At 32.3% G+C, this 20,937-nt stretch overlaps 1 protein-coding gene across 21 annotated transcripts in view; it reads right to left on the bottom strand.

Annotated features, from left to right (window-relative positions):
• Window positions 1-16,351, bottom strand: part of LOC143257317 (uncharacterized) — a 58,404-nt gene extending 42,053 nt beyond the window's left edge. The window contains exons 1-4 of one of the 21 annotated variants that reach the window (XM_076515810.1): window positions 16,045-16,323; window positions 13,799-13,851; window positions 12,676-12,821; window positions 12,462-12,586 (exon numbers count right to left, since the gene is read on the bottom strand). The gene's annotated coding sequence lies outside the window, so the exon portion shown is untranslated. Of the gene's footprint in view, window positions 1-12,461; window positions 12,587-12,675; window positions 12,822-13,798; window positions 13,852-16,044 lie in introns of those variants that run through there. The other 20 variants (XM_076515818.1, XM_076515927.1, XM_076515920.1 and 17 more) reach the window with 20 other exon arrangements.
• Window positions 16,352-20,937: the final 4,586 nt, after the last annotated feature.

Raw genomic sequence — 20,937 nt, 5'->3', positions numbered from 1 at the left:
TCAATGTACATACAGACTACTGTACAGTTGTTACTGTTTGATATAAACCTAGGTGTAAAGTAAAGTAATGTCAATGTACATACAGACTACTGTACAGTTGTTACTGTTTGATATAAACCTAGGTGTAAAGTAAGTAATGTCAATGTACATACAGACTACTGTACAGTTGTTACTGTTTGATATAAACCTAGGTGTAAAGTAAGTAATGTCAATGTACATACAGACTACTGTACAGTTGTTACTGTTTGATATAAACCTAGGTGTAAAGTAAGTAATGTCAATGTACATACAGACTACTGTACAGTTGTTACTGTTTGATATAAACCTAGGTGTAAAGTAAGTAATGTCAATGTACATACAGACTACTGTACAGTTGTTACTGTTTGATATAAACCTAGGTGTAAAGTAAGTAATGTCAATGTACATACAGACTACTGTACAGTTGTTACTGTTTGATATAAACCTAGGTGTAAAGTAAGTAATGTCAATGTACATACAGACTACTGTACAGTTGTTACTGTTTGATATAAACCTAGGTGTAAAGTAAGTAATGTCAATGTACATACAGACTACTGTACAGTTGTTACTGTTTGATATAAACCTAGGTGTAAAGTAAGTAATGTCAATGTACATACAGACTACTGTACAGTTGTTACTGTTTGATATAAACCTAGGTGTAAAGTAAGTAATGTCAATGTACATACAGACTACTGTACAGTTGTTACTGTTTGATATAAACCTAGGTGTAAAGTAAGTAATGTCAATGTACATACAGACTACTGTACAGTTGTTACTGTTTGATATAAACCTAGGTGTAAAGTAAGTAATGTCAATGTACATACAGACTACTGTACAGTTGTTACTGTTTGATATAAACCTAGGTGTAAAGTAAGTAATGTCAATGTACATACAGACTACTGTACAGTTGTTACTGTTTGATATAAACCTAGGTGTAAAGTAAGTAATGTCAATGTACATACAGACTACTGTACAGTTGTTACTGTTTGATATAAACCTAGGTGTAAAGTAAGTAATGTCAATGTACATACAGACTACTGTACAGTTGTTACTGTTTGATATAAACCTAGGTGTAAAGTAAGTAATGTCAATGTACATACAGACTACTGTACAGTTGTTACTGTTTGATATAAACCTAGGTGTAAAGTAAGTAATGTCAATGTACATAGACTACTGTACAGACTAAACTGTACAGTTGTTACTGTTTGATATAAACCTAGGTGTAAAGTAAGTAATGTCAATGTACATACAGACTACTGTACAGTTGTTACTGTTTGATATAAACCTAGGTGTAAAGTAAGTAATGTCAATGTACATACAGACTACTGTACAGTTGTTACTGTTTGATATAAACCTAGGTGTAAAGTAAGTAATGTCAATGTACATACAGACTACTGTACAGTTGTTAGTTTGATTACTGTAAAGTTGATATAAACCTAGGTTTGTAAACCTAGGTGTAAGTAATGTCAATGTACATACAGACTACTGTACAGTTGTTACTGTTTGATATAAACCTAGGTGTAAAGTAAGTAATGTCAATGTACATACAGACTACTGTACAGTTGTTACTGTTTGATATAAACCTAGGTGTAAAGTAAGTAATGTCAATGTACATACAGACTACTGTACAGTTGTTACTGTTTGATATAAACCTAGGTGTAAAGTAAGTAATGTCAATGTACATACAGACTACTGTACAGTTGTTACTGTTTGATATAAACCTAGGTGTAAAGTAAGTAATGTCAATGTACATACAGACTACTGTACAGTTGTTACTGTTTGATATAAACCTAGGTGTAAAGTAAGTAATGTCAATGTACATACAGACTACTGTACAGTTGTTACTGTTTGATATAAACCTAGGTGTAAAGTAAGTAATGTCAATGTACATACAGACTACTGTACAGTTGTTACTGTTTGATATAAACCTAGGTGTAAAGTAAGTAATGTCAATGTACATACAGACTACTGTACAGTTGTTACTGTTTGATATAAACCTAGGTGTAAAGTAAGTAATGTGTACAATGTACATACAGACTACTGTACACTGTACAGTTGTTGATATAAACCTAGGTGTAAAGTAAGTAATGTCAATGTACATACAGACTACTGTACAGTTGTTACTGTTTGTAAAGTAAGTAATGTCAATGTAAACAGACTACTGTAGTTACTGTTTGTAAACCTAGGTGTAAAGTAATGTCAATGTACATACAGACTACTGTACAGTTGTTACTGTTTGATATAAACCTAGGTGTAAAGTAAGTAATGTCAATGTACATACAGACTACTGTACAGTTGTTACTGTTTGATATAAACCTAGGTGTAAAGTAAGTAATGTCAATGTACATACAGACTACTGTACAGTTGTTACTGTTTGATATAAACCTAGGTGTAAAGTAAGTAATGTCAATGTACATACAGACTACTGTACAGTTGTTACTGTTTGATATAAACCTAGGTGTAAAGTAAGTAATGTCAATGTACATACAGACTACTGTACAGTTGTTACTGTTTGATATAAACCTAGGTGTAAAGTAAGTAATGTCAATGTACATACAGACTACTGTACAGTTGTTACTGTTTGATATAAACCTAGGTGTAAAGTAAGTAATGTCAATGTACATACAGACTACTGTACAGTTGTTACTGTTTGATATAAACCTAGGTGTAAAGTAAGTAATGTACAATGTACTACTGTACAGACTGTTTGATATACTGTACAGTTGTTACTGTTTGATATAAACCTAGGTGTAAAGTAAGTAATGTCAATGTACATACAGACTACTGTACAGTTGTTACTGTTTGATATAAACCTAGGTGTAAAGTAAGTAATGTCAATGTACATACAGACTACTGTACAGTTGTTACTGTTTGATATAAACCTAGGTGTAAAGTAAGTAATGTCAATGTACATACAGACTACTGTACAGTTGTTACTGTTTGATATAAACCTAGGTGTAAAGTAAGTAATGTCAATGTACATACAGACTACTGTACAGTACAGTTTACTGTTTGATATAAACCTAGGTGTAAAGTAAGTAATGTACATACAGACTACTGTACAGTTGTTACAAACCTAGGTGTACATGTTACAGACTACTGTACTGTTTGATATAAACCTAGGTGTAAAGTAAGTAATGTCAATGTACATACAGACTACTGTACAGTTGTTACTGTTTGATATAAACCTAGGTGTAAAGTAAGTAATGTCAATGTACATACAGACTACTGTACAGTTGTTACTGTTTGATATAAACCTAGGTGTAAAGTAAGTAATGTCAATGTACATACAGACTACTGTACAGTTGTTACTGTTTGATATAAACCTAGGTGTAAAGTAAGTAATGTCAATGTACATACAGACTACTGTACAGTTGTTACTGTTTGATATAAACCTAGGTGTAAAGTAAGTAATGTCAATGTACATACAGACTACTGTACAGTTGTTACTGTTTGATATAAACCTAGGTGTAAAGTAAGTAATGTCAATGTACATACAGACTACTGTACAGTTGTTACTGTTTGATATAAACCTAGGTGTAAAGTAAGTAATGTCAATGTACATACAGACTACTGTACAGTTGTTACTGTTTGATATAAACCTAGGTGTAAAGTAAGTAATGTCAATGTACATACAGACTACTGTACAGTTGTTACTGTTTGATATAAACCTAGGTGTAAAGTAAGTAATGTCAATGTACATACAGACTACTGTACAGTTGTTACTGTTTGATATAAACCTAGGTGTAAAGTAAGTAATGTCAATGTACATACAGACTACTGTACAGTTGTTACTGTTTGATATAAACCTAGGTGTAAAGTAAGTAATGTCAATGTACATACAGACTACTGTACAGTTGTTACTGTTTGATATAAACCTAGGTGTAAAGTAAGTAATGTCAATGTACATACAGACTACTGTACAGTTGTTACTGTTTGATATAAACCTAGGTGTAAAGTAAGTAATGTCAATGTACATACAGACTACTGTACAGTTGTTACTGTTTGATATAAACCTAGGTGTAAAGTAAGTAATGTCAATGTACATACAGACTACTGTACAGTTGTTACTGTTTGATATAAACCTAGGTGTAAAGTAAGTAATGTCAATGTACATACAGACTACTGTACAGTTGTTACTGTTTGATATAAACCTAGGTGTAAAGTAAGTAATGTCAATGTACATACAGACTACTGTACAGTTGTTACTGTTTGATATAAACCTAGGTGTAAAGTAAGTAATGTCAATGTACATACAGACTACTGTACAGTTGTTACTGTTTGATATAAACCTAGGTGTAAAGTAAGTAATGTCAATGTACATACAGACTACTGTACAGTTGTTACTGTTTGATATAAACCTAGGTGTAAAGTAAGTAATGTCAATGTACATACAGACTACTGTACAGTTGTTACTGTTTGATATAAACCTAGGTGTAAAGTAAGTAATGTCAATGTACATACAGACTACTGTACAGTTGTTACTGTTTGATATAAACCTAGGTGTAAAGTAAGTAATGTCAATGTACATACAGACTACTGTACAGTTGTTACTGTTTGATATAAACCTAGGTGTAAAGTAAGTAATGTCAATGTACATACAGACTACTGTACAGTTGTTACTGTTTGATATAAACCTAGGTGTAAAGTAAGTAATGTCAATGTACATACAGACTACTGTACAGTTGTTACTGTTTGATATAAACCTAGGTGTAAAGTAAGTAATGTCAATGTACATACAGACTACTGTACAGTTGTTACTGTTTGATATAAACCTAGGTGTAAAGTAAGTAATGTCAATGTACATACAGACTACTGTACAGTTGTTACTGTTTGATATAAACCTAGGTGTAAAGTAAGTAATGTCAATGTACATACAGACTACTGTACAGTTGTTACTGTTTGATATAAACCTAGGTGTAAAGTAAGTAATGTCAATGTACATACAGACTACTGTACAGTTGTTACTGTTTGATATAAACCTAGGTGTAAAGTAAGTAATGTCAATGTACATACAGACTACTGTACAGTTGTTACTGTTTGATATAAACCTAGGTGTAAAGTAAGTAATGTCAATGTACATACAGACTACTGTACAGTTGTTACTGTTTGATATAAACCTAGGTGTAAAGTAAGTAATGTCAATGTACATACAGACTACTGTACAGTTGTTACTGTTTGATATAAACCTAGGTGTAAAGTAAGTAATGTCAATGTACATACAGACTACTGTACAGTTGTTACTGTTTGATATAAACCTAGGTGTAAAGTAAGTAATGTCAATGTACATACAGACTACTGTACAGTTGTTACTGTTTGATATAAACCTAGGTGTAAAAGTAATGTCAATGTACATACAGACTACTGTACAGTTGTTACTGTTTGATATAAACCTAGGTGTAAAGTAAGTAATGTCAATGTACATACAGACTACTGTACAGTTGTTACTGTTTGATATAAACCTAGGTGTAAAGTAAGTAATGTCAATGTACATACAGACTACTGTACAGTTGTTACTGTTTGATATAAACCTAGGTGTAAAGTAAGTAATGTCAATGTACATACAGACTACTGTACAGTTGTTACTGTTTGATATAAACCTAGGTGTAAAGTAAGTAATGTCAATGTACATACAGACTACTGTACAGTTGTTACTGTTTGATATAAACCTAGGTGTAAAGTAAGTAATGTCAATGTACATACAGACTACTGTACAGTTGTTACTGTTTGATATAAACCTAGGTGTAAAGTAAGTAATGTCAATGTACATACAGACTACTGTACAGTTGTTACTGTTTGATATAAACCTAGGTGTAAAGTAAGTAATGTCAATGTACATACAGACTACTGTACAGTTGTTACTGTTTGATATAAACCTAGGTGTAAAGTAAGTTGTTAATGTCAATGTACATACAGACTACTGTACAGTTGTTACTGTTTGATATAAACCTAGGTGTAAAGTAAGTAATGTCAATGTACATACAGACTACTGTACAGTTGTTACTGTTTGATATAAACCTAGGTGTAAAGTAAGTAATGTCAATGTACATACAGACTACTGTACAGTTGTTACTGTTTGATATAAACCTAGGTGTAAAGTAAGTAATGTCAATGTACATACAGACTACTGTACAGTTGTTACTGTTTGATATAAACCTAGGTGTAAAGTAAGTAATGTCAATGTACATACAGACTACTGTACAGTTGTTACTGTTTGATATAAACCTAGGTGTAAAGTAAGTAATGTCAATGTACATACAGACTACTGTACAGTTGTTACTGTTTGATATAAACCTAGGTGTAAAGTAAGTAATGTCAATGTACATACAGACTACTGTACAGTTGTTACTGTTTGATATAAACCTAGGTGTAAAGTAAGTAATGTCAATGTACATACAGACTACTGTACAGTTGTTACTGTTTGATATAAACCTAGGTGTAAAGTAAGTAATGTCAATGTACATACAGACTACTGTACAGTTGTTACTGTTTGATATAAACCTAGGTGTAAAGTAAGTAAGTAATGTACATACAGACTACTGTACAGTTGTTACTGTTTGATATAAACGTAGGTGTAAAGTAAGTAATGTACATACAGACTACTGTACAGTTGTTACTGTTTGATATAAACCTAGGTGTAAAGTAAGTAATGTCAATGTACATACAGACTACTGTACAGTTGTTACTGTTTGATATAAACCTAGGTGTAAAGTAAGTAATGTCAATGTACATACAGACTACTGTACAGTTGTTACTGTTTGATATAAACCTAGGTGTAAAAAGTAATGTCAATGTACATACAGACTACTGTACAGTTGTTACTGTTTGATATAAACCTAGGTGTAAAGTAAGTAATGTCAATGTACATACAGACTACTGTACAGTTGTTACTGTTTGATATAAACCTAGGTGTAAAGTAAGTAATGTCAATGTACATACAGACTACTGTACAGTTGTTACTGTTTGATATAAACCTAGGTGTAAAGTAAGTAATGTCAATGTACATACAGACTACTGTACAGTTGTTACTGTTTGATATAAACCTAGGTGTAAAGTAAGTAATGTACAGACTAATGTACATACCTAGGTGTAAAGTAAGTAAGACTACTGTACAGTTGTTACTGTTTGATATAAACCTAGGTGTAAAGTAAGTAATGTCAATGTACATACAGACTACTGTACAGTTGTTACTGTTTGATATAAACCTAGGTGTAAAGTAAGTAATGTCAATGTACATACAGACTACTGTACAGTTGTTACTGTTTGATATAAACCTAGGTGTAAAGTAAGTAATGTCAATGTACATACAGACTACTGTACAGTTGTTACTGTTTGATATAAACCTAGGTGTAAAGTAAGTAATGTCAATGTACATACAGACTACTGTACAGTTGTTACTGTTTGATATAAACCTAGGTGTAAAGTAAGTAATGTCAATGTACATACAGACTACTGTACAGTTGTTACTGTTTGATATAAACCTAGGTGTAAAGTAAGTAATGTCAATGTACATACAGACTACTGTACAGTTGTTACTGTTTGATATAAACCTAGGTGTAAAGTAAGTAATGTCAATGTACATACAGACTACTGTACAGTTGTTACTGTTTGATATAAACCTAGGTGTAAAGTAAGTAATGTCAATGTACATACAGACTACTGTACAGTTGTTACTGTTTGATATAAACCTAGGTGTAAAGTAAGTAATGTCAATGTACATACAGACTACTGTACAGTTGGTACTGTTTGATATAAACCTAAAGTAAGTAATGTCAATGTATACAGACTACTGTACAGTTGTTACTGTTTGTAAACCTAAGTAAAGTGTCAATGTACATACAGACTACTGTACAGTTGTTACTGTTTGATATAAACCTAGGTGTAAAGTAAGTAATGTCAATGTACATACAGACTACTGTACAGTTGTTACTGTTTGATATAAACCTAGGTGTAAAGTAAGTAATGTCAATGTACATACAGACGACTGTACAGTTGTTACTGTTTGATATAAACCTAGGTGTAAAGTAAGTAATGTCAATGTACATACAGACTACTGTACAGTTGTTACTGTTTGATATAAACCTAGGTGTAAAGTAAGTAATGTCAATGTACATACAGACTACTGTACAGTTGTTACTGTTTGATATAAACCTAGGTGTAAAGTAAGTAATGTCAATGTACATACAGACTACTGTACAGTTGTTACTGTTTGATATAAACCTAGGTGTAAAGTAAGTAATGTCAATGTACATACAGACTACTGTACAGTTGTTACTGTTTGATATAAACCTAGGTGTAAAGTAAGTAATGTCAATGTACATACAGACTACTGTACAGTTGTTACTGTTTGATATAAACCTAGGTGTAAAGTAAGTAATGTCAATGTACATACAGACTACTGTACAGTTGTTACTGTTTGATATAAACCTAGGTGTAAAGTAAGTAATGTCAATGTACATACAGACTACTCTACTGTTGTTACTGTTTGATATAAACCTAGATGTAAAGTAAGTAATGTCAATGTACCTACAGAGAACTGTACAGTTGTTACTGTTTGATATAAACCTAGGTGTAAAGTAATGTCAATGTACATACAGACTACTGTACAGTTGGTACTGTTTGATATAAACCTAGGTGTAAAGTAAGTAATGTCAATGTACATACAGACTACTGTACAGTTGTTACTGTTTGATATAAACCTAGGTGTAAAGTAAGTAATGTCAATGTACATACAGACTACTGTACAGTTGGTACTGTTTGATATAAACCTAGGTGTAAAGTAAGTAATGTCAATGTACATACAGACTACTGTACAGTTGGTACTGTTTGATATAAACCTAGGTGTAAAGTAAGTAATGTCAATGTACATACAGACCACTGTACAGTTGTTACTGTTTGATATAAACCTAGGTGTAAAGTAAGTAATGTACATATAGACTACTGTACAGTTGTTACTGTTTGATATAAACCTAGGTGTAAAGTAAGTAATTTCAGTGTATATACAGACTACTGTTCAGTTGGTACTGTTTATTATAAACCTAGGTGTAAAGTAAGTAATGTCAATGTACATACAGACTACTGTACAGTTGTTACTGTTTGATATAAACCTAGGTGTAAAGTAAGTAATGTCAGTGTACATACAGACTACTGTACAGTTGTTACTGTTTGATATAAACCTAGGTGTAAAGTAAGTAATGTACATATAGACTACTGTACAGTTGTTACTGTTTGATATAAACCTAGGTGTAAAGTAAGTAATGTCAATGTACATACAGACTACTGTACAGTTGTTACTGTTTGATATAAACCTAGGTGTAAAGTAAGTAATGTCAATGTACATATAGACTACTGTACAGTTGTTACTGTTTGATATAAACCTAGGTGTAAAGTAAGTAATGTCAATGTACATACAGACTACTGTATAGTTGTTACTGTTTAATACAAACCTTGGTGTAAAGTAAGTAATGTAAATGTACCTACAGACAACTGTACAGTTGTTACTGTTTTATATAAACCTAGGTGTAAAGTAAGTAATGTCAATGTACATACAGACCACTGTACTGTTGTTACTGTTTGATATAAACCTAGGTGTAAAGTAAGTAATGTCAATGTACATACAGACTACTGTACAGTTGGTACTGTTTGATATAAACCTAGGTGTAAAGTAAGTAATGTCAATGTACATACAGACTACTGTACAGTTGTTACTGTTTGATATAAACCTAGGTGTAAAGTAATGTCAATGTACATACAGACTACTGTACAGTTGGTACTGTTTGATACAAACCTAGGTGTAAAGTAAGTAATGTCAATGTACATACAGACTACTGTACAGTTGGTACTGTTTGGTATAAACCAAGGTGTAAAGTAAGTAATGTCAATATACATACAGACTACTGTGCAGTTGTTACTGTTTGATACAAACCTAGGTGTAAAGTCAGTAATGTCAATTTACATACAGACTACTGTACTGTTGTTACTGTTTGATACAAACCTAGGTGTAAAGTCAGTAATGTCAATGTACATACAGACTACTGTATAGTTGTTAGTTTAATACAAACCTAGGTGTAAAGTAAGTAATGTCAATGTACATACAGACTACTGTGCAGTTGTTACTGTTTGATATAAACCTAGGTGTAAAGTAAGTAATGTCAGTGTATATACAGACTACTGTTCAGTTGGTACTGTTTGATATAAACCTAGGTGTAAAGTAAGTAATGTCAATGTACCTACAGAGAACTGTACAGTTGTTACTGTTTGGTATAAACTGAGGAGTAAATTAAGTAATGTACATATAGACTACTGTACAGTTGGTACTGTTTGACATAAACCTAGGTGTAAAGTAAGTAATGTCAATGTACATACAGACTACTGTACAGTTGGTACTGTTTGATATAAACCTAGGTGTAAAGTAATTAATGTCAATGTACATACAGACTACTGTACAGTTGTTACTGTTTGAAACAAACCTAGGTGTATAGTCAGTAATGTCAATGTACATACAGACTACTGTATAGTTGTTAGTTTAATACAAACCTAGGTGTAAAGTAAGTAATGTCAATGTACATACAGACTACTGTACTGTTGTTACTGTTTGATACAAACCTAGGTGTAAAGTCAGTAATGTCAATGTACATACAGACTACTGTATAGTTGTTAGTTTAATACAAACCTAGGTGTAAAGTAAGTAATGTCAATGTACATACAGACTACTGTGCAGTTGTTACTGTTTGATATAAACCTAGGTGTAAAGTCAGTAATGTCAATGTACATACAGACTACTGTATAGTTGTTAGTTTAATACAAACCTAGGTGTAAAGTAAGTAATGTCAATGTACATACAGACTACTGTACTGTTGTTACTGTTTGATATAAACTTAGGAGTAAAGTAAGTAATGTACATATAGACTACTGTACAGTTGTTACTGTTTGATATAAACCTAAGTGTAAAGTAAGTAATGTCAATGTGCATATAGACTACTGTACAGTTGTTACTGTTTGATATAAACCTAGGTGTAAAATAAGTAATATCAGTGTACATACAGACTACTGTACAGTTCTTACTGTTTGATATAAACCTAGGTGTAAAGTAAGTAATGTCAGTGTAGATTCAGACTACTGTACAGTTGGTACTGTTTGATATAAACCTAGGTGTAAAGTAAATAATGTCAATGTACTGACAGACTACTGTACAGTTGTTACTGTTTGATACAAATTTAGGTGTAAATTAAGTAATGTCACTGAACTGACAGACTACGGTACAGTTGTTACTGTTTGATATAAACCTAGGTGTAAAGTAAGTAATGTCAATGTACATACAGTCTTCTGTACAGTTGTTACTGTTTGATATAAACCTAGGTGTAAAGTAAGTAATGTACATACAGACTACTGTACAGTTGTTACTGTTTGATGTAAAACTAGGTGTAAAGTAAGTAATGTTAATGTACATACAGACTACTTACTGTACAATTGTTACTGTTTGATATAAACCTATGTGTAAAGTAAGTAATGTCAATGTACATACAGACTACTGTACTCTTGTTACTGTTTGATATAAAACTAGGTGTAAATGTAGTAACTAATCATCTTCTCTAGTGTGTTTTTTTGTTAGATAAACACAGAGTGTGATATATTCCATTACTGTGTTGTTAGAGTCAGTAGAACCAGAAACATACAAAATGATGTTATGAATTACATTTCAGTACCTTCATCAAAATTAACTAACAATTTCTATAAGGAAACTTCTGTTTTAAAAATGTAAAATGTATAAGTGGAGATTGTCCTATAATGCATTCTACTAATTGTGTGCAATCCTATTATAAAAATATAGTGTGTAAGTTAAGATTTTTGTATAACACAAACTATTAAATTGTGTAAAATCCTGTTAATAATATTTTATATTTATAAGTGGAAACTGTCGTATCGCACAAAACTATTAAATTGTGTAAAATTCTGTTACAAAAATATAATGTTTATAAGTGGAAAACTATTAAATTGTGTGAAATCCTGTTATAAAAATATAATGTTTATAAGTGGAAACTGTCCTATAGTACAAAACTATTAAATTGTGTAAAATTCTGTTACAAAAATATGTTTATAAGTGGAAACTGTCCTATGATACAAACTATTAAATTGTGTAAAATCCTGTTAATAATATATAATGTTTATAAGTGGAAACTGTCCTATAATACAAACTATTAAATTGTGTAAAATCCTGTTAATAATATATAATGTTTATAAGTGGATCCTGTCCTATAATACAAACTATTAAATTGTGTGAAATCCTGTTAATAATATATAATGTGTATAAGTGGAAGCTCTCCTATAACAGAAACTATTAAATTGTGTAAAATTCTGTTAATAATATACAATGTGTACAAGTGGAGACTGTCCTATAATACAAGCTACTAAATTGTGTGAAAAATATTAATGTTCTTACGTACATTTTCTCAAAACAGACTAGGTCATCATCAAAATATATGCTATACATATCATCTTGTTTTACAAGAGTTTGGAAGGCTTCATTGAGCATTTGGAAGTTCTCAGTTGCTAAATGATCATGTTGATTCTGAAGAGAAACAAAAAAGTTACTAGTAGTGGTGTATGTGTTTTGTAAATCTATTACATCTGTCTGTATGATGCTAGTTTCACAAATACCTAAATATTCCATCTAATGTTGGAACACGTTGTATAAAAATAAAGATTGCTTTGTCCTTCCTCTAGATGTAATCTCCTGTGGACATTTTAAAAGTCACTTCATCTGTTGAGATGACTGTATTCACAGAACCAACAGAGTTGAGAACCTGGAAGATTAAACCAATGTGACTATGTGATAATATGATCCTCCCCATCTTTGATGTAATGCACATCTGTTGGTTGTCTGTATAGCAAAAGTGAGTTTTAAAACTCAAGAAACATATATCTGATATATTAATTGTTACAGAAGGTGTACTAACATACTGCCATACAAGTTTTCACACATAGAAAGAGAAACTGCCAATGTGTTGTAACAAAATAAGTATTACAATGTTTCCAAGCAGCACAGAAATTATGTTGTTTGATGTAGAAAAAATGTAATGTACTGATAGCATTGTTATGTATCACAATTTAAAATAGCCTAAAATTGAGTTGTTATTTACAAGTTAAATAAATCTTTATATCCTGTTTATGACACTTGCCAACAAGATTGGTACACACTTTTTGTTCTTTTTGGCTATCCAGATTTACCATGAATTAGGTGAACTTCTAAGTGGATGTCATTTTTCCAAACATTTTTAGGTCTTAGATGGCTAATGGTTAAAAGTTTGAGAGATGATAACACCAAAGAACACAAGTTTGATATAAAGGACATCAGTTTAAGATATAATAAAACTAACAGACATAATTTAAAATATAAAGAAACTCAAGACAACTCAATTACTCTGTTAGTCACTCTCAACCATTTTTCCATTAGTCGTTAACAATAAATCAACACTTTTAAGTCTTCCCTAGCAGCTTCATTGAACAACTGCTAACGAGAAATATCCTAAACAGTTTGTAAAAACATTAAAACTACCAAATTTATAAATTCATTACAGATATATATCTTCATATTAGTCTGTAAAAATAAAAACTACAAGAAACCAATGTCGATATAAAGTAACACAATAAAAGAGTCGTCAAGTTAAGATGGCTGAAGGGCATCTTAAGCCTAAAGTGTGAATATTAATTGAGTGCTGTATGTCTGTGATTTGGGATGGTTAGTAAATAAAATGAGTTAATTACATGTGTATACACTAACCTTGTCAGGATGACACTGAAGAGCCTTCTTCTTATAAGCTGTTTTTAGCTCATCTAAAAAACATCATTAAAAAATCACACTAGTACACAGACATAATACTCAGAATAATAGTAGTGGCAGGTATTTGTGAGACAAGCCTCACACAGTAAATGTTTTTGTGCCAAAGTTGTATCTGGAAATGTGCTGTGACCAGAATATATCTCCAAATACAAGTAACTCAGTAGCACTGGTATAGATCTGTTTATCACCTGTACCATATTTAACATTTAATATAATTTACTTATAAATGATTTATACAGTTTAAAGTTTTGACAACACATTACTGTTTAAACAGTTGTTTTTATAGATGATGTAGATACACCTATTTAACAAATAAGAATCTTAAATTACTTCACAGAGAAGATCTCTTTACCTTACAAACACATCAAACTGGAAGGTACAAAACAACAGAACTTGTGATATTTTGGAATTCACCCTATCTTTAGAAAGATAATGGAAGAATTTAGAATATTAGTAGTTGGTATATTGTCTTGTTAACAAGAGGTTATTTTGTATAAAATGTTTTTCATTAGAAGCTGGAAAAAGAGTCACATTATTTAAAATGAGCGAGATATTCCTATAATTCAGTGGTCCCCAACCAGGGGTGCTCACACCTCTTGAGGGTGCGAGATATTCCTGTAATTAAACAACATTCAATCTTACTTTGGAGCATCATTAGACCTCTTTTAAATTTTAATCTTAAATACTGAAGGTAGAACTCGTGAGAAAACTCTAGAAATGGTTATTTGTTTTGACTATGGGATCAAACACTTCAAATGTGGAAGAAAAATGTGCTCCAGCCTGCTGGAGAGTTTGTTTGAACCGTCAGATTTTTACTGAGAATTTACTGGTAAATATTCAACCATGATATATTATCTATTTACATGAACCAATGTCAGTGCTCCATTTTAATACCACATGGCCTACATGCTGCCCAGAACCAATAAATCAAACCAATTGTGTAAAACAAATTATTATACTATTTTGACTTGTAAAACAATCCACTACTTTCTTAGCTTTTCCCAAGGCTCACCAAGATAAATCACACAAACATAAATATTTTATCCACTGAAAAAGAAAACATTGTACAACTATGAAACTGGTTCCTCCAAGGTAATCCAAGTTATTTATTTTCACACCAACTAACCAAAATGACATACCAACTGAGGTAAAACCAATTCAAATTTTTTTCTTGCAACAAGTTATATTCATAATTTTCTGAACTATTGTGAGACTATTATTATAATTAATTATTAATCTATTCACTACCTTGAACAATGATTAAAAGAAATAGTGAAGAAGGAATACCAAACAAAAGATATTTTTATAGAAGGACATTTTTAACCATACTCAAACAAGGTATGGATATCTCTTTCATTGTTAATTGTGACACATGCCTTCTGTTCATTATTCTTATTGATACAAATATATAAACATTACTGCCTTTCTTATGACAGCCAAATACAACTTGTTGAAGTGTATTATATTAATTCAAATGATGTATTTAACGTTACATTACAGCATCAATCGTTCACATAAAGTGACTACTTCTGATATGTACACGCTAACATCAACCAAGACTACTTTAAAACTATAATTTATAAATATCCTAAAAAACAAAACATCAGGTGTGCTAACAATAATTACTGAATGAATCTCTATAATAATTAGAAATATGTAGTTGAAAGTCGGTTAATATAAACAACAATGGTTTCCATATTAGTAACATTATTGTATGGAATACTGTCACCCAGGTATCATACACAATTCTCACAGGTGACAACAAAAACAATTTAATTTTGGTTTGTAATTTTAAAGATTTCAATTACTCACTTGTACGTGATTTTTTATATTCCTAAAATTACTCGCTATACAGGATATTAAGTTACGTAAATTATGAAACATTCAAATATATTTATTAGAACTTTAAAGGTTTAATTTTTAAACAACCGAGTTTGATATGTAAAGGAAAGAACATATTTAAATCACAAAACTTAAAAATATGGATATTTTGAAATAATGTTTGCGTTATCAAACACTTTGTTTTTAAGGTAATTAATTAAATTACAATAAATAATTTATCATTTAATGACGACGGAGTTTTACTGTCACGATAAAAATCTACGTGTATTGCTCTAAAACCAAAACCAACCGCTACTGTAGTTTGTTCTTCAATTGTTAGAAGGCTTAACAGAAATACTCCATACCAGTTTATCTGTTGTTTTTTTTTAGGAATATATTAACTGACAACACACCACGATCTCAGAGTTTACCTAACTCGGCTTGCTCCCTCTTTAACACCTAAACTTTCTCTGCATTTTTGAGCTTAATGGTATTTGTACTATCAGCCATAACTCAAAACTTCTATACCGTATCACACTCTCACTGCTTCTGTCACAACTTTAAACTTTATGGTATCTGTTTTGTTGGGTTTTTTTTGTAAACTTTCCATCAAATGGCTTAACTAGTGGCATCTCGTGGCTATTTTACGAAATATATTGAGCATTATTTTTAATGCACATGCCAGACAGAAATAAAAGTTTATCTGGATTAACTGTTTATAACACTATGCAATATAAATTTTGTTCCTGGATAGTATGTGTTATTTCTTAATTGCTTATGTTGCAAAAGTACAGAAAATGGCCATTATTCCCTTCAAACTTTTCTTTTGTGACCAGGATAATGAAATTTTGAAATTAACTTATTTTCTTTGTAAATACCGGCAAATTTGCACATTTTCATTTACATAAAGTATGAATAAAACAACATATGAATCAAGACTTACATGTATTTATACTAAAGTTATACAAAAATGAATAAAAATGTTTAGAATGAGTAGTTTTCAAAATTTGCGACTGTAATGTAAATCATTTTCACGTATCAGACCCCATATATAGTCTGCTGTTATGTTTTCTCTGAACGCCGCTACCAAGGAGCGTATCTTGATAAATTCAAGGATAACATGAGAGCATACTCAGAGGAGCAAGGCGAGCGTCAAGGATATGGACTTTCAAGGACATCCTGCAGCCCATTTTGCCGTAGTTCTTCACCAGAGCCTCAACCAGTTCCACATAATTTTCGGCCTTATGAATGCACAAGAAGCCCCAAACCACTGCGACAAAGCTGCCCCAAGCTTTTTTTTTTTTCCTTTCTATTGAGCTTCTTGGGGAATTCTGTGCACTCCAGGATCTTCTTTATTAGTGATCCAATGAAGACACCAGCTTTGACCTTTGCCTCAGACAGCTTAGGGAAGAAGTCTCAAATGTTTTTGAAGGCTGCAGACTCCTTATCAAGAGCTGTGACACATTGTTTCATAAGACCCAATTTTATGTGCAACAGTAGAAACAACACCTTCTGGAGGTCCACTAGTGGCTCACACTTGACATTATGCCTCTCTGCAGAGAACTTGGTCCGTTGTAGCCAGTGCTTCCTGTTGTAGTGTGTTGCGGTGTCCCAAAGGCAAAGTTAACAGGGAAACTTGGTAAAGCCTCCTTGAAGATCCATCAAGAATGCCACCATTTTGAAGTCTCCGATAACCTCCTAGTCATACTTTTCATACTTCAAGGCTTCTAGCAAGGTCTTAACGCTGTTGTATTCCAATCTGAGGAGCACCGAATGAGCCAGGGAAAAGACAGATACTTATTCCCGTTATGTTTGAGGTTTTTGGATGAGCTATCAATGAAGAGGCGCTACTCGTTCGGGTTACAGGCAATCCCAATTGCCTCGCACAGACCAGATACATTAAGACAGAAGCAGAGCCCATCTTGATTAGTGAAGAAGCTTGAAAAATGTCGGTGACACTTCCTCTGACTTGTGACTTGCACACTTTCATCTAATACATCCCACTTCTTGAGCCTAGATGTCAAAAGCTCGGCATTCGACTTTGTTAGACCAAGATCTCTGATCAAGTCATTGAGGTCTCTTTGGTTGGGGTAGTATGAGTTTCTCTCACCAGCTGTACCTATGAAATTGTAATTTGGATCTTCAACGTCTACCTCCTCTTCTGATTTGCTGCTCTATTGTGAAGATGACTGTTTTCTCTCTGGCGGAGTGGGTACAGAGAGCTCAGGGCAGTGTGGCACTGGGGCGATGGAAGGTCCGGATACATGTAACAGATGCATTCTTGCCAGCCCGACGTTTGGAAAGGTCCACAATGCAGAAGTAGGAGTGATCAGTGGGTTCACGCCAATTTCTTGGGATAGCAAACTTCATGGTTCTCTTTTCCCTTCTGTACCATCCTGTAAAAGAGCAAATTAAAATTGTGATTATGAAGAATAGATTTATTTCATCCACAACTAATGTGTAAGAGGTTCATGCAGAATATTTGATATGTAATATTTTTTTATGCTATTGGAAATTAAAAAAATAAATTAAAAGATATTTAAATTTTAAAAGGTCTAAAATTTGTATAATATAAAATCTTACTATTCAAGCAAGCAGAAATTGTCCGTCTTACCTTCTAGAGTTTTTTGTAGTGCTCGCAGGTAAAATGAGGTGCACAGGGTTTGTCTTGATCCCCGAAACAGCCAATCCGAAACATGAATTTTTACAATAAATATGGTGTTTTCGTGGTAAGCTAACAGAGACAAACTGTTTTTTGTTTGGACACGGTTTTCTCTGAACTGAATTTCTGTGCTGTGAACGAGGTTAGAATTATTGTGATGCCAAAAAATTATACGCTTTTTGGACAGTAGTTAATTGATAAGAGTAACAGATCTCTCCCCTGGTGGGAAAGCGGTAAGTTGTAACTTCATAATCTGGGGCCCGATTCGCGACGGATATGGCAGCTAGCGCAGTGTGGCGTTTTTTCTAAGAAACAAGGAAGTTCCTGTGATAATAGTGAACATTTTAGGTGTCAAATAAACATAATATTTGTATAAAATTTCTTTATGAGCACATGGTAATTTAAATTATCCTCAATAACTTATGATGACGAGAAACCCACTTGAAGTAAAATACAAACAAACACAAAATCAAAGAAACACTACTTTTATATAGAACTCAAACCACAATAAAACCAATATAAACGAATATCTTTACACCTATATTAATCAATAACATAAAATCTAACTGCAACGCCCCCTACAATCTCGTATCTATTTACACTCTTATCACGTGTCCAGCAATAGTGAGCTGCAGATTATCTTATCTGAAGATGACCTAAGAAGGTCGAAACGTTGTTCTGTACTTTACTGTAATTGAAGTTTTAATACCCATGTCAGCCATCTATAGAATATCTTCGATAACATTTTCCCAGCATGTTCTAGTTTAAACATTAAACTAATCCAACTACCAGTTCTAACTGGTTCAGATCTGTTTTTGTAGTAACTCTCAAACGAGTTTAATAGATGGGAGAAATCTTATTTCAAAATTGTTAGTGAATCAAACTTTTGCAGGTGAATTTATTAATTATAAAAAAAAATAAACACAACAGTAGGATTTTTTATTTATTCGGTCACAAAACCCACACGGACATGAACTAAAAATATTTAATAAATAAATTTTACAGAAATTGTTGATGTAGATATAATGATTATACATAAGAAGAAAAAATTAACCTTGGTACCAATTGTTGTTATTATGATGAAAACTGTTTTACACCATAGAAAACATAACTAAGTCTTCGTGAAATGGGACAGTAATGTCTAATCCTGATGGTAAAACTAACGAAAATCGCGTGATACAGAACAGTACTTTGACTGATTACGTCGAGGCCAGCGTTAGTCTTGCTAGGTGGCACTGTCTGTGGTAGATGCATTCTTCAAGTACACTTTTAAACTTGTAGCTAACCGTTCTGCTGTCAGAGGTTGACGATTTTTATTGAGTCTTAATGACTCGCTGGTTTTAGGAAGATCGTGCCTCGGACATATCTAACTATTGTTTTGAGCCTATCTTGCTTTTTACTGTTGCTCAAGCGTTTGAGTTTGAGAAAGTCATCTGTGTGCTTAGGTTCAGTAAAAGGCACTACAATGGACCACACTTATGTAGGTCACACAGTCTCTTTTTATCAGATGCTAGGCTCGACACTTTTTACTTTGAGCAAACTTCTGTAAATCGGCCTGAGCGTCTACTCAATCTGACATCAATTTGTTTTTCCTTTCGATCATTAGTTTTCAGCTTAGAGTTTTGTTAGCGTCGGAAGTCGTAATTAATCTCACTTGTTGGAAATACAAGTATCTCGGTGAACTTACAAAGTCAAAATTCGAGGTTCGATTTTTTGTGATGGACATATCGATGGCAGACTTTTATGTCCCCTTATGCTAAATGAATCAAGTCATTATAATTATTTTTCTCTTCGTATTTAAGATGTAGGATATACAAGTAAGCTCAACGCGAGCTATTTAGTTACATTTTTTATTAACTGTTTTGGTTTAAGGACACCATTATTTACATTTTTAATAGAGATTAAATATAAAATACATCGCAGTTTCTTTGAATGGTCCCTCACTAGGATAGCGGTCAGTTTACAACGCTAAAATCAGGGGCTCGATTCCTCTCGTTGGACACAACAGATAGCCTGATGTGGATTTCCTATAAGAAAAATAAAAACAAACACACACATTCTCTGAATAATTTCCTTTATTTTCTAAGCTTTTTTCGTTACTTAAAGAACACACAACTAAAATTTTCCCATTATTTACAGGAAACATTACTAAGCCTTTTCCATTATTTAAGGAACCCGTTTTTAAATCTGTTCTGTTATTTACAGAACAAACTTCTAAATCTTTTACGTTACTTACAGAACAAATTACTAAGCCTTTTCCATTATTTAAGGAACCCGTTTTTAAATCTGTTCTGTTATTTACAGAACAAACTTCTAAATCTTTTACGTTACTTACAGAACAAATTACTAAGCCTTTTCATTTATTTTCAGAACACATTACTAAGTATTTTCCATTATTTATAGAACAAATTAAAGTTTTTTTTTCTGCTATCGCATGCTTTACATTACTACGGAGAAACTGAACGAAGGCTTTATTGAGGTTTGTTAGTTGCTTATGTTTCAACTTATCGGCAAACATGTATGTTATGTTTCAAAACGCGATTGTTATTATTAATTATGCTATCTACTGGTTGGTAATGATACGTCTCTCAATATA

The sequence above is a fragment of the Tachypleus tridentatus genome, chromosome 1 (genome assembly GCF_004210375.1).
Source record: "Tachypleus tridentatus isolate NWPU-2018 chromosome 1, ASM421037v1, whole genome shotgun sequence".
Classification (NCBI taxonomy): domain Eukaryota; kingdom Metazoa; phylum Arthropoda; class Merostomata; order Xiphosura; family Limulidae; genus Tachypleus; species Tachypleus tridentatus.
This window is presented reverse-complemented; position numbering and strand designations above follow the sequence as displayed.